The 12,604-nt window shown below is 41.9% G+C and overlaps 1 protein-coding gene across 3 annotated transcripts in view; it reads left to right on the forward strand.

Annotated features, from left to right (window-relative positions):
- The window catches only part of CAAP1 (caspase activity and apoptosis inhibitor 1), a 460,161-nt gene that overhangs the window by 190,761 nt on the left and 256,796 nt on the right, over window positions 1-12,604 (forward strand). The gene's annotated exons all lie outside the window — the stretch shown is intronic.

Below are 12,604 nucleotides of genomic sequence, written 5' to 3' on the forward strand. Positions count from 1 at the left end.
CCTTAATTTAAGGACCTTGATGTGTAATAAAAAAAATCAACTTATTAAAACAAAAAATACCAAGAGGACATTTGCTGTGATCTCTGAGGAAGTAAATAAGGTTGCTTTGGTTTCTTTAGATGCTTTGATTAGTTTTGACAGCAAGAAATAGATCTTGCATGCATAAGATAAAAGATTACAATATAAGTGAGGCTGATACAGTGGCTCACAAATTATCCTGAGGATCAAGCACAGTGGACAAAAATTGATAAGGCAAATTAGCTTTCTATTTGCAAGATGCTTGAGACCTCTCTAAACTTCTGTTTCATAGTGAAATGCTTATTCTTAAAGAAGTTCTGAGTGGATTTGTTCTTACAGATCTTCTTCATGGTGGCTTTTATTATTTCCAGTGAATGAATGCCTTTCACAGCTAGATCTGTCAATGCTGTGGCTTTTAGGTGCAATGCTTCTTCTCACAAGAAAGATAAAATGTCAACTGCCGGAGGGAAACCAGCAAGAGCTAACTAAATGAAATCTTTATTTTTTTTATTTTTTATTTTTATTTTTATTTTTTTTATTGGTTGTTCAAAACATTACATAGTTCTTGATATATCATATTTCACACTTTGATTCAAGTGGGTTATGAACTCCCATTTTTACCCCGTATACAGATTGCAGAGTCACATCAGTTACACTTCCACTGATTTACATATTGACATACTCATGTCTGTTGTATTCTGCTGCCTTTCCTATCCTCTACTACCCCCCTCCCCTCTTCTCTCTCTACCCCCTCTACTGTAATTCATTTTTCCCCCTTGTATTATTTTTCCCTTTCCCCTCACTTCCTCTTGTATGTAATTTTGTATAACCCTAAGGGTCTCCTTCCATTTCCAAGCAATTTCCCTTCTCTCTCCCTGTCCCTCCCACCTCTCATCCCTGTTTAATGTTAGTCATCTTCTCATGCTCTTCTTCCCTACTCTGTTCTTAGTTACTCTCCATATATCAAAGAAGACATTTGGCATTTGTTTTTTAGGGATTGGCTAGCTTCACTTAGCATAATCTGCTCTAATGCCATCCATTTCCCTCCAAATTCTATAATTTTGTCATTTTTTAATGCAGAGTAGTACTCCATTGTGTATAAATGCCACATTTTTTTTATCCATTCGTCTATTGAAGGGCATCTAGGTTGCTTCCACAGTCTTGCTATTGTGAATTGTACTGCTATGAACATCGATGTAGCAGTGTCCCTGTAGCATGCTGTTTTTAGGTCTTTAGGGAATAGACCCAGAAGGGGAATAGCTGGATCAAATGGTGGTTCCATTCCCAGCTCTCCAAGAAATCTCCATACTGCTTTCCAAATTGGTTGCACCAATTTGCAGTCCCACCAAAAATGTACAAGTGTACCCTTTTCCCCACATCCTCGCCAGCACTCATTGTTGTTTGACTTCATAATGGCTGCCAATCTTACTGGAGTGAGATGATATCTTAGGGTGGTTTTGATTTGCATTTCTCTGACTGCTAGCGATGGTGAGCATTTTTTCATGTACTTGTTGATTGATTGTATGTCCTCCTCTGAGAAGTGTCTGTTTAGGTCCTTGGCCCATTTGTTGATTGGGTTATTTGTTATCTTATTGTCTAATTTTTTGAGTTCTTTATATACTCTGGATATTAGGGCTCTATCTGAAGTGTGAGGAGTAAAGATTTGTTCCCATGATGTAGGCTCCCTATTTACCTCTCTTTTTTTTTTAAAGAGAGAGAGAGAGAGAGAGAGAGAGAGAATTTTTAATATTTATTTTTTAGTTCTCGGCGGACACAACATCTTTGTTGGTATGTGGTGCTGAGGATCGAACCCAGGCCGCACGCATGCCAGGCGAGCGCGCTACCGCTTGAGCCACATCCCCAGCCCCCTATTTACCTCTCTTATTGTTTCTTTTGCTGAGAAAAAACTTTTTAGTTTGAGCAAGTCCCATTTGTTGATTCTAGATATTAATTCTTGTGCTATGGGTGTCCTATTGAGGAATTTGGAGCCTGACCCCACAGTATGTAGGTCGTAGCCAACTTTTTCTTCTATCAGATGCCTTGTCTCTGGATTGATATCAAGCTCCTTGATCCATTTTGAGTTAACTTTTGTGCATGGCGAGAGAAAGGGATTCAGTTTCATTTTGTTGCATATGGACTTCCAGTTTTCCCAGCACCATTTGTTGAAGATGCTATCCTTCCTCCATTGCATGCTTTTAGCCCCTTTATCAAATATAAGAAAGTTGTAGTTTTGTGTGTTGGTTTCTGTATCCTCTATTCTGTACCATTGGTCCACCCCCTGTTTTGGTACCAATACCATGCTGTTTTTGTTACTATTGCTCTGTAGTATAGTTTGAAGTCTGGTATCACTATAGCACCTGATTCACACTTCCTGCTTAGCATTGTTTTTGCTATTCTGGGTCTTTTATTTTTCCATATGAATTTCATGGTTGCTTTGTCTATTTCTACAAGAAATGCCATTGGGATTTTGATTGGCATTGCATTAAACCTATAGAGAACTTTTGGTAATATCGCCATTTTGATGATGTTAGTTCTGCCTATCCATGAACAGGGTATATTTTTCCATCTTCTAAGATCTTCTTCAATTTCTCTCTTTAGGGTTCTGTAGTTTTCATTGTATAAGTCTTTTACCTCTTTTGTTAGGTTGATTCCCAAGTATTTTATTATTTTTGAGGATATTGTGAATGGAGTGGTTGTCCTCATTTCCATTTCAGAGGGTTTGTCGCTGATATACAGGAATGCCTTTGATTTATGAGTGTTGATTTTATATCCTGCCACTTTGCTGAATTCATTTATTAGCTCTAATAGTTTCTTTGTAGACCCTTTTGGGTCTGCTAGGTATAGAATCATGTCATCTGCAAATAGTGATAATTTAAGTTCTTCTTTTCCTATTTTTATGCCTTTAATTTCTTTCATCTGTCTAATTGCTCTGGCCAGTGTTTCAAGAACTATGTTGAACAGAAGTGGTGAGAGAGGGCATCCCTGTCTTGTTCCAGATTTTAGAGGGAATGCCTTCAATTTTTCTCCATTCAGAATGATGCTAGCCTGGGGCTTAGCGTAGATTGCTTTTACAATGTTGAGGTATGTTCCTGTTATCCCTATTTTTTCGAGAGTTTTGAACAAAAAGCGATGCTGTACTTTGTCGAATGCTTTTTCTGCATCTATCGAGATGATCATATGGTTCTTATTTTTAAGTCTATTGATGTGGTGGATAACATTTATTGATTTCCATATATTGAACCAGCCTTGCATCCCAGGGATGAATCCTACTTGATCATGGTGTACAATTTTTTTGATATGATTTTGTATCCGATTCACCAGAATTTTATTGAGGATTTTTGCGTCTAGGTTCATTAGAGATATAGGTTTGTAGTTTTATTTCTTTGAAGTGTCTTTGTCTGGTTTAGGAATCAGGGTGATGTTGGCCTCGTAGAATGAATTTGGAAGTTCTCCCTCTTTTTCTATTTCCTGAAATAGCTTGAAAAGTATTGGTATTAGTTCCTCTTTAAAGGTTTTGTAAAACTCTGCTGTATACCCATCCGGTCCTGGGCTTTTCTTAGTTGGTAGTCTTTTGATGGTTTCTTCTATTTCCTCAATTGATATTGGTCTGTTTAGGTTGTCTATATCCTCCTGTCTCAATCTGGGCAGATCATATGACTTAAGAAATTTATCGATGCCTTCACTATCTTCTATTTTATTGGAGTATAAGGATTCAAAATAATTTCTGATTATCTTCTGTATTTCTGAAGTGTCTGTTGTGATATTCCCTTTTTCATCCTGTATGCTAGTAATTTGAGTTCTCTCTCTTCTTCTCTTCATTAGCATGGCTAAGGGTCTGTCGATCTTATTTATTTTTTCAAAGAACCAACTTTTAGTTTTATCAATTTTTTCAATTGTTTCTTTTGTTTCGATTTCATTAATTTCAGCTCTGATTTTAATTATTTCTTGCCTTCTACTTCTTTTGCTGTTATTTTGCTCTTCTTTTTCTAAGATTTTGAGATGAAGTATGAGATCATTTATTTGTTGGTTTTTTTCTTTTTTTAAGGAATGAACTCCAAGCAATGAATTTTCCTCTTAGAACTGCTTTCAATGTGTCCCATAGATTCCGATATGTTGTGTCTGTGCTTTCATTTATCTCTAAGAATTTTTTAATTTCCTCCTTGATGTCTTCTATAACCCATTGATCATTCAGTAACCTATTGTTCATTCTCCAAGTGATGCATGATTTTTCCTTCTTTCTTTTATCGTTGATTTTCAGTTTCATTCCATTATGGTCAGATAAGATGCATGGTATTATCTCTACTCCTTTATATTGTCTAAGAGTTGCCCTGTGACATAATATATGATCTATTTTTGAGAAGGATCTATATGCTGCTGAGAAGAAAGTGTAACTGCTTGATGTTGGGTGGTATATTCTATATATGTCAATTAAGTCTAGGTTGTTAATTGTGTTATTGAGTTCTATAGTTTCCTTATTTAACTTTTGTTTGGAAGATCTGTCCAGTGGTGAGAGAGGTGTGTTGAAGTCTCCCATGATTATTGTATGGTGGTCTATTAGACTCTTGAACTTGAGAAGAGTTTGTTTGATGAACATAGCTGCACCATTGTTTGGGGCATATATATTTATGATTGTTATGTCTTGTTGGTGTATGGTTCCCTTGAGCAGTATGTAGTGTCCCTCTTTATCCCTTTTGATTAACTTTGGCTTGAAATCTATTTTATTTGATATGAGTATGGACACTCCTGCTTGTTTCCGAAGTCCATATGAGTGATATGATTTTTCCCAACCTTTCACCTTCAGTCTATGTATGTCTTTTCCTATCAAATGAGTCTCCTGTAGGCAGCATATTGTTGGGTCATGTTTTGTGATCCATTCTACTAGCCTGTGTCTCTTAATTGGTGAGTTTAAGCCATTAACATTTAGGGTTATTATTGAGATATGGGTTATCCTTCCAGCCATATTTGTTTATTTATGTTACTGAATATGGTTTGTTTTCCTCTTTGATTATTTTCCCCCCTTTACTGTCCTACCTCCCACTGTTGGTTTTCCTTGTTATTTTCCATTTCCTCTTCCTGTAATGTTTTGCTGAGGATTTTTTTGAGAGATGGTTTTCTAGCTGCAAATTCTTTTAACTTTTGTTTATCATGGAAGGTTTTAATTTCATCTTCCATCTTGAAGCTTAATTTTGCTGGATACACAATTCTTGGTTGGAACCCATTTTCTTTCAGTGTTTGAAATATGTTATTCCAGGATCTTCTAGCTTTCAAAGTCTGTGTTGAGAGATCAGCTGTTATCCTGATTGGTTTACCCCTAAATGTGATCTGCTTCCTTTCTCTTGTAGCTTTTAAGATTCTCTCCTTATTCTGTATGTTGGGCATCTTCATTATAATGTGTCTAGGTGTGGATCTCTTATGATTATGAACATTCAGCATCCTGTAGGCTTCTAGGATTTGGGATTCTGTCTTGTTCTTCAAGTCTGGGAAGTTTTCTCGAATTATTTCATTGAATAGATTGCTCATTCCTTTGGTTTGGAGCTCTGTGCCTTCCTGTATCCCAATGACTCTTAAGTTTGGTCTTTTAATGTTATCCCATATTTCTTGGATGTTCTGCTCATGGTTTCTTAACAGTCTTGCTGAGCTGTCTATGTTCTTTTCGAGTTGAAATACTTTGTCTTCATTGTCTGATGTTCTATCTTCTAAGTGTTCTACTCTGCTGGTAGTATTCTCAACTGAGTTTTTAAGTTGGTTTATTGCTTCCTGCCTTTCTAGGATTTCTGTTTGTTTGTTTTTTATAACCTCTATCTCCCTGTATAGTTGATCTTTTGCTTCCTGGATTTGTTTATGTATTTAATTGTTGAAGAGATCTTTCATTGTCTGATTTTGCTGTCTAATGTCTTCCTTGAGACTCCAGATCATCTGAAGCATGTATCTTTTCAATTCTTTATCTGACATTCTATCTGCTGCAGATATTACCTCTTCTAACGTTGAGTTGACCTGCATTGCTTGTGGTCCTTTCTTTCCTTGTCTCTTCATACTGTTCGAGTTTCTTTCTGCTTACTGAGAGTGTTGTGTTGTTGAATTTTCCCCCTATATATTTGTATTACTTTTGTATAGTTGCAAAGTCTCCTGCGCAGGCACGGGCAGGGGCTCTGATCCTCCTCCAATTGGGGCACTGTGCCTACCACATCGGCAGGCCGCTGGGCCTGTTCTGCTGGTTGGTAGCAGGTGCGCGTACCTTGCAGGCACGTGGGGCGGCTCTGCCACTCCCAGGTTGCTGGGCCTGACCTGCTGGTGGGTTGCAGGTCCGGCTACCTTGCAGGCGCGGGGGGAGGGCGCACACCTATTTGTATTTAAACAGTTACTCGAAATGGAGGACGTAATGCTTGGGATGAAAGTTGGGGGGAAGGGGAAGGTAGGTGCTCTTGAAAAGAAAGAAGGAGAGGGAGATAGATAGCATAGAGGAGAATGGAAAGAGCAGTAAACCTTGGAAGGGGAGAGAGAGAGGGAAAAGGGAGAGAAAAAATTAAAATGAAATAGGAAATTAAATTAGGTCTTAGAGATCCATTTTCTTCTCTTCCCATAGGCAAAGCTGAGTTTTGCCCTCAATGTGTCAACAGCAATCCCTGTAAGGCGGTTCCTGGGAGTCTCTCAATCCTGTTGGTCCAGAGCCGTTTCACTTCTACAGCCCCTCCTCCCCTTCCTCCTGCCAGCCAGCCAGGTCCTGCTCACCAGAGGCAGTTCCCCAAGGATTTGGTTACACTTTCAGCCCCACCGAGTGCTCTATTTCCCTAACTACTGAGCACTCTCGCTGTCATTCATCTAAGCCCCAGTGCTGTGGAGCTGTGGTCTGGGAGTCAATTGTTTAATTTTTCCGGACCCCTTTGGTGGGCACACCTTCGGAATCTGGCAGCTAAGACCATTGGTGTCGCTGCTGGTGGTAATAGGAGTTGGGGGTCGAAGATCCCCTCTACTTCCCTCAGCCCCTACAGTCACAACCACACTGCTGGCGGTAGGAGGAGTTGGGGGTCTGGAGTGTCCTCTGTTTCCCTCCGCCCCTACCGTCACACCCTCTCAGTTCGCGGTTGGGGGATTTGGGGGTGGGGAGTCTTCTCTGCTTCCCTCTGCCCCTACAGTCACGCCCTCGTCACTGGCAGTAGGGGGAGTTGGGGGTCGAGAGTCCTTTGGCCCTTACAGTCACGCCCACGGAGAGATTTTGAAGTTTCCCGGTTGTTTGTATCTGGTGTGGGTGGGAGTCACACACCTGCTAAAGTAGATTCCGCTGGGAAGGACTCTCTTTGGCTGAACTTTGGTGTCTTCCCCTCTCTGCTATGGCGGGCCCCTGGCTCCTTGCGGGAGTGTCCGAAGGGAGGGGTGGAACTGGCTTGTCTCTGGTCTGACACAATCTCTGGTTTTAGTTCCCAGTTCGCTATTTCGTAAAGGGTTGGTTAGATTCCCTTCACGCTGTCTCAGGAGGGGGAGCCGTTCGCCGGGTGGGCGGGGCTGTTAGTAGAGCCCGGAGGGCACGGGCTGTCTGCTGGGCCAGGCGGGGACACTTCTCACTGCGCCGGGCCGCCGGGGGCTGCCTGTAGAGCCGGGCAGCTGCGGCTGCATGGCTAAGATCCGGGCGGGCGGGGTGGCCGTTTGCTGAGCGAGAGCGGGGCCTCCCGGGACGGCGAGATGGCAGGTGCCGTCTGCGGGTTCGGGCGGGCCGCGCCGCTCGGGGCTGCCGGCCGCTTTCTGAAGTGGCTGGTGGCCGCGGGATTGTACCTCTGCACCCGCTGGGGGGCCACCTGTAGAGCCGGGCAGCTGCGGCCGTGTGGCTACGAGCCTGGCAGGCGTGGTGGCCGTTCGCAGAGCGAGAGCAGGGCCTCCCCAGGACGGCGGGATGGCGGGTGCCGTCTGCGGGTTCGGGCGGGCCGCTCCGCTCTGGGCTGCCGGCCGCTTGCAGAAGCGGCTGGTGGCTGCGGGACTGGACCTCCACATCCGCGTGGCTGGCCAAGATTTACTTGTCTGGGACAAACTGACACTTCTAATAAACCTACCAATTCTGGGCAGGTCCCCTCTTAACGGAATTTTGCTAGAAGTTCCTCAGTAGGTAGAGTGCTGCTGTTCCAAAGGGTCTTTCTGATCCCGTTAATGTGGAGACATTAGAATCGCTGCTTCCTCGCCGGCGGCCATGTTGGATCCCCCTAAATGAAATCTTACTCATGGAAAATGCTTAATAGTGAATGAATTGTTGTTGCTGGAATTGATGGTGGAGCCGAGAGTTCTAAGTTCAAATTCAAGTTCTACCCTATTGGCTGAGTCACCTTGGACAAATCACTCCATGTCTCTGTTTTGAGCTCAATATCTTTTCTGCAAAGTGGAGGTGCATTGCAGCTGTGAGATATTAAATGACTTAACATATCTGTTCTGTGTCTGGAACAGTGCTTGTTGCATGGAAGGGGCTGGATAAATGTTGGTTCTTTTCTCTAACCTTTTCTCCTTATTAGGATTTAAGGTGATATTCACAAAATGGTCATGAGTGTCAATTTCATGTGTTTATCTTGGAGAGTATACTATTTATTTACAGAACCCTGGGGGGGGGGCATGTGACTTAGTTGGGATACCTTGGAACTGGGGTGATGTCCTTCACCTCCAGTCATCTCTGCATTCTCCTCACTACTTTTGCCCTCTCCCTCCAGTCACGTTAGGTCTCTGAATGCACGTCCACACAACATGCCATTCTTCTTTCTGCTCCACGGTCTTTGCAATTACTGTTTCCTGTGCCTGAAACAAGTTTCCTCCTGGCCTTAGCAGGAGGAAAGAATTGCCTTCTCCTCTGAGATGTTAACCCCTCAGAGAGGCTTTTCTTACTCAGTCTCACTACCCCCTCACCACCATTTTCTGTACCATGGCAACCTTTTCATTTCCTTTACCCACTTATCTAAAATTATAACTACTGATTTTGTTTATCATCATCTTCCTGTCTTTTTTCCTGCTCTAGCCACCCTGCCTTGCTCAGTACATAACACAGCAGGTGATTAGTGGTAATAATGACATTCACAAGAAGAATAACTAGCACTTGAAAAGCTCTTCCTATGTGCCAGCTACTGTTCTTTAGATGTATAAGCTGTTAAATCCTCTTGAAAACCCTATGGGGTGAGTACGGTCATTTTCCCATATTACAGGTATAGAAAATGAGATGCAGGGTAATTACGTGAGTTGCCTAACAGTAAGTGGAATACATGAATGGATTCATGAATTCTAGTGAGAGACCAAAATTCTCCTCCACTTTGCTTCTTACTGACCCCTTCTTGCTCTTGTACCAATTAGGTGCTTGGGTTTAGGATATACTACCCCAAAATATGGCCCCACGGCATTTGAGGAAATAGAAGAAAGAGAAAGTTCTCTTTGACCTCACCCCTCATGCAAAAAGATAAAAGGATTCTCAGACTTTCCTCTAAAGTGGATTGTAAGACTTTCATTCCAGAGGTGCCCTCCCTTAGAGACACAGAGACATCAAGAAGAATCTGCACAAAAAGACGTTGCTAAATTCCCCATAGTCAATTACCATTGGATCATATCATTTCTCCAATTATATTTATCTACAGCTACCCATTTCTTCACCAAACTTGATATACAAATACATACATTTGCCCATTTCTTGGAGTCTTCATTTCCAAAGGTGTGTATGACACATGCAACTTACATTAAATAAATCTTTTTCTTTTTTTGCTAATCTGTCTTTTGTTATAGAGGTCTTGGCCATTAACCTTGTGATGGGTGACAAAATAATTCATAAGACATTTTCTTTATTTGAATCTACAAATAGTCACAGATAGGTTCATCTTTATCCCCTTTCTCCTCTCCTCTGCCCCCTACCTGCCTGCCCTGCACCCCACCTTTCTGCCCTGCAGGTAGGCATGGGTTCCACATTTCCCCAGCTGGTGAAGGGAGATGGGAGACTGAATTATGTGTTACATGGATCACTTATAAAAGAAAGTATTGCCATTCTCTGAAGTCTAGGGGAATCACTTATAAGACCTTAGTAGGTGTGAAAACTGCTGAGAAAGGGAGTTTAAACACAAATAATTGGTCTTCACGTATGCCTGATGAAGCTATGCAGCACTAATACCTCTGCTAAGCAAAGCAGTCATGGAGTGGCATACATCTTTTTCATTTTGGGAAGTTTATTTTCTGCTGAAACAGTTCTCATTTTTTTTCTCTTGTAGACACACATTGCTAGGGTATTGCTGTTTATATACTGAGTGTCTCAGACATTATTTTCCCTTCATGGAAGACTTGGTGCCCTTCTTGGAACAGCACCATGCGCTGAGTGGTGAGAGGGTATCCCTTAGGGGCACCGGAGGTGTGTGGGCTGGTGGCCCCAGGTTAAATGTCTCTGGACTGCCATGCTGCAGAGCCAGCCGAGCTTCTACATTCTGCCTCCTCCGGCTGCCGTTGGCTGTCCCTTTGGCAGCTGTCAGGTGTCCCAGCTGCTGTCATCTCCTGCCTTATTTTGTGACTCATTGTCAGAATGATGGCTTAAGGGTGGATCCACCTCTTCTAAAGAGACAAGTTGTGTGGACTTTATGACAATCCTTTTCCACACAGAAGAGTTTTTTTTTTCTTTCTTTCTTTTGAGTTCTGACTGGTTAGGATGACTAGACAGTGTGGCTTCTAGGTAATCAGCAGGGTGCCAGTTTTTCTTCTTGTAATTTTACCTTGTGATTCTAAAAATGTAGAGTTTGATAGTAATACAAATATATGGATGCATTGATTCCACATGTATGTATTGTTTGCCCCCTGAGTGGCAGACACTGTGCTAAGCACCAAGTTACCATAACAACTGCCCTCATGGAGCAATGGACTGGACAGGCAGCCAGGCAGCCAGCCAGCCATAAGCACATGTAACACTGTGACTCTGAAAAGGTGTACACAGGAGCAGATATAAAACAGGGACTTAATCCTGACAAGAAGGTTAGGGAAAGCTTCCCCGAGGACATGACTTGGAGCTCAACTGTGAAAGGTGGATAGGAGGTAATGAGGCTAACATTCACGAAGCACTCTATTCTTTTTCAAAGAGGTTTTCTACTCATTATTTAATTTCACTTTCCCACCAACCCACCGAGTCCTTTGTCAGAAGATGAGTCAGGTATCAAGGGAGTTTTGTGACTTGCATCAGTCATATAAGTAAGGAGAGGTGGAGTGGGGACCAGACACCTGTCTCCTGACTCCTTCAGAGATGGTGGTGACAGATCCAGGTTCAGATTGTGCTCCCCTCATTACTATTCAAGCGAATTCTATTCTTTTAGTTGTTATTTGGCCTTGAGCATTCTCAAGTATAAAATGGTGACTCTTAACGCTTGTTTTACAGAGTTAACAGAGACCATGCATTGAGATGGCATAATACTTCAGCACATTTTCATTTTCTCCTGTGGTTCCTTTCTTTGTGTCTTTGTTTTCTGTCTGTTGTGCTATCCTTTGCATGCTCTGCAGGAGGCATGCATTCTGTGATGGGGGAACTTATAAATCACCCCTGTATCCTATGTATACATAGGTTCTGGAAACTCTATATGGACATACGCACTCAAAGCAAATTCATCCTTTCTAATGCATCAGGCAGGACATTGCACGTTATTCTTAGATATCTAAGAACTACGTCTGCTAGATGCAGAGTTAACCCTCCAGTGTAGCTGTTGTGTACTGATTCACTCCCAGGACCAGAGCAGCACTGATAATTTTTATTACAGCAGGCATGCGAAAGCTCACATTTAAATTAATACTCAATTGTAGCAACTAATTCATTGTAGCCCTTTGGTACATTAATTTCTCTTTTCTTTAAAATGTCTTTTTGCTCCCTAAATAGTCAGGTTTCATATTTTTATATCAACTGACTTTTGGGAAGCAGGCTGCTTGTCAAGGAGAGTGTATGTATTGTAGAGTTAGTTTCTGGTTTTGAATGTATCTGGCAACACTTATCAGATGGGTGACCTTGGTTTAGTCAAGTTATTTAATTTCTTTGTAACTCAGTTTCTTTGTCTGGAAAATGTGCATGGTAAGAGTTTCTTTACAGATGCTAGTTAAATAGGAGAGAGAACCACGTGAAAGCTTCCTCATGTGTAATTGAGGATAATATCAGTTCTACTCCTTGTGTGGTTGGAAAGTTGAACAGAATACTCTCTTGAATGCTCAGCACAGCATCTGGTAGATGATAAATGGTCATCATTATGATGAGCCAGATATTATACTAAGAGCTGGAGGGGCTAGAAAGTGAACAGAGTGTGTGTGTGTGTGTGTGTGTGTGTGTGTGTGTGTGTGTGTAGGCTTGGGATGCACTTTGTTTTGGAAAAGGTTTGGGACAAACAGGGAGCCACAGTTCAAGTGTGGCTCTGAGCTCTGAGCCACTATTGATTATCTTTTGGATAAATCCTGTCAACCTTGAGCGGTATCCTCTATCTGGAAAGTCACTGGGCAATGTGAAATCGTTTCTGGCAGGAGTTCCTTACCATTCTTGATTAGACTTCAAGACCAAATCTGCAACCATTTTTCTTTTTCTTTCACCTCACCTTCAAATATTCTACATGGTTAGTTTTTCTGTCAA

This window comes from Spermophilus citellus (genome assembly GCF_964194105.1).
Source record: "Spermophilus citellus genome assembly, chromosome: 2".
NCBI classification, from domain to species: domain Eukaryota; kingdom Metazoa; phylum Chordata; class Mammalia; order Rodentia; family Sciuridae; genus Spermophilus; species Spermophilus citellus.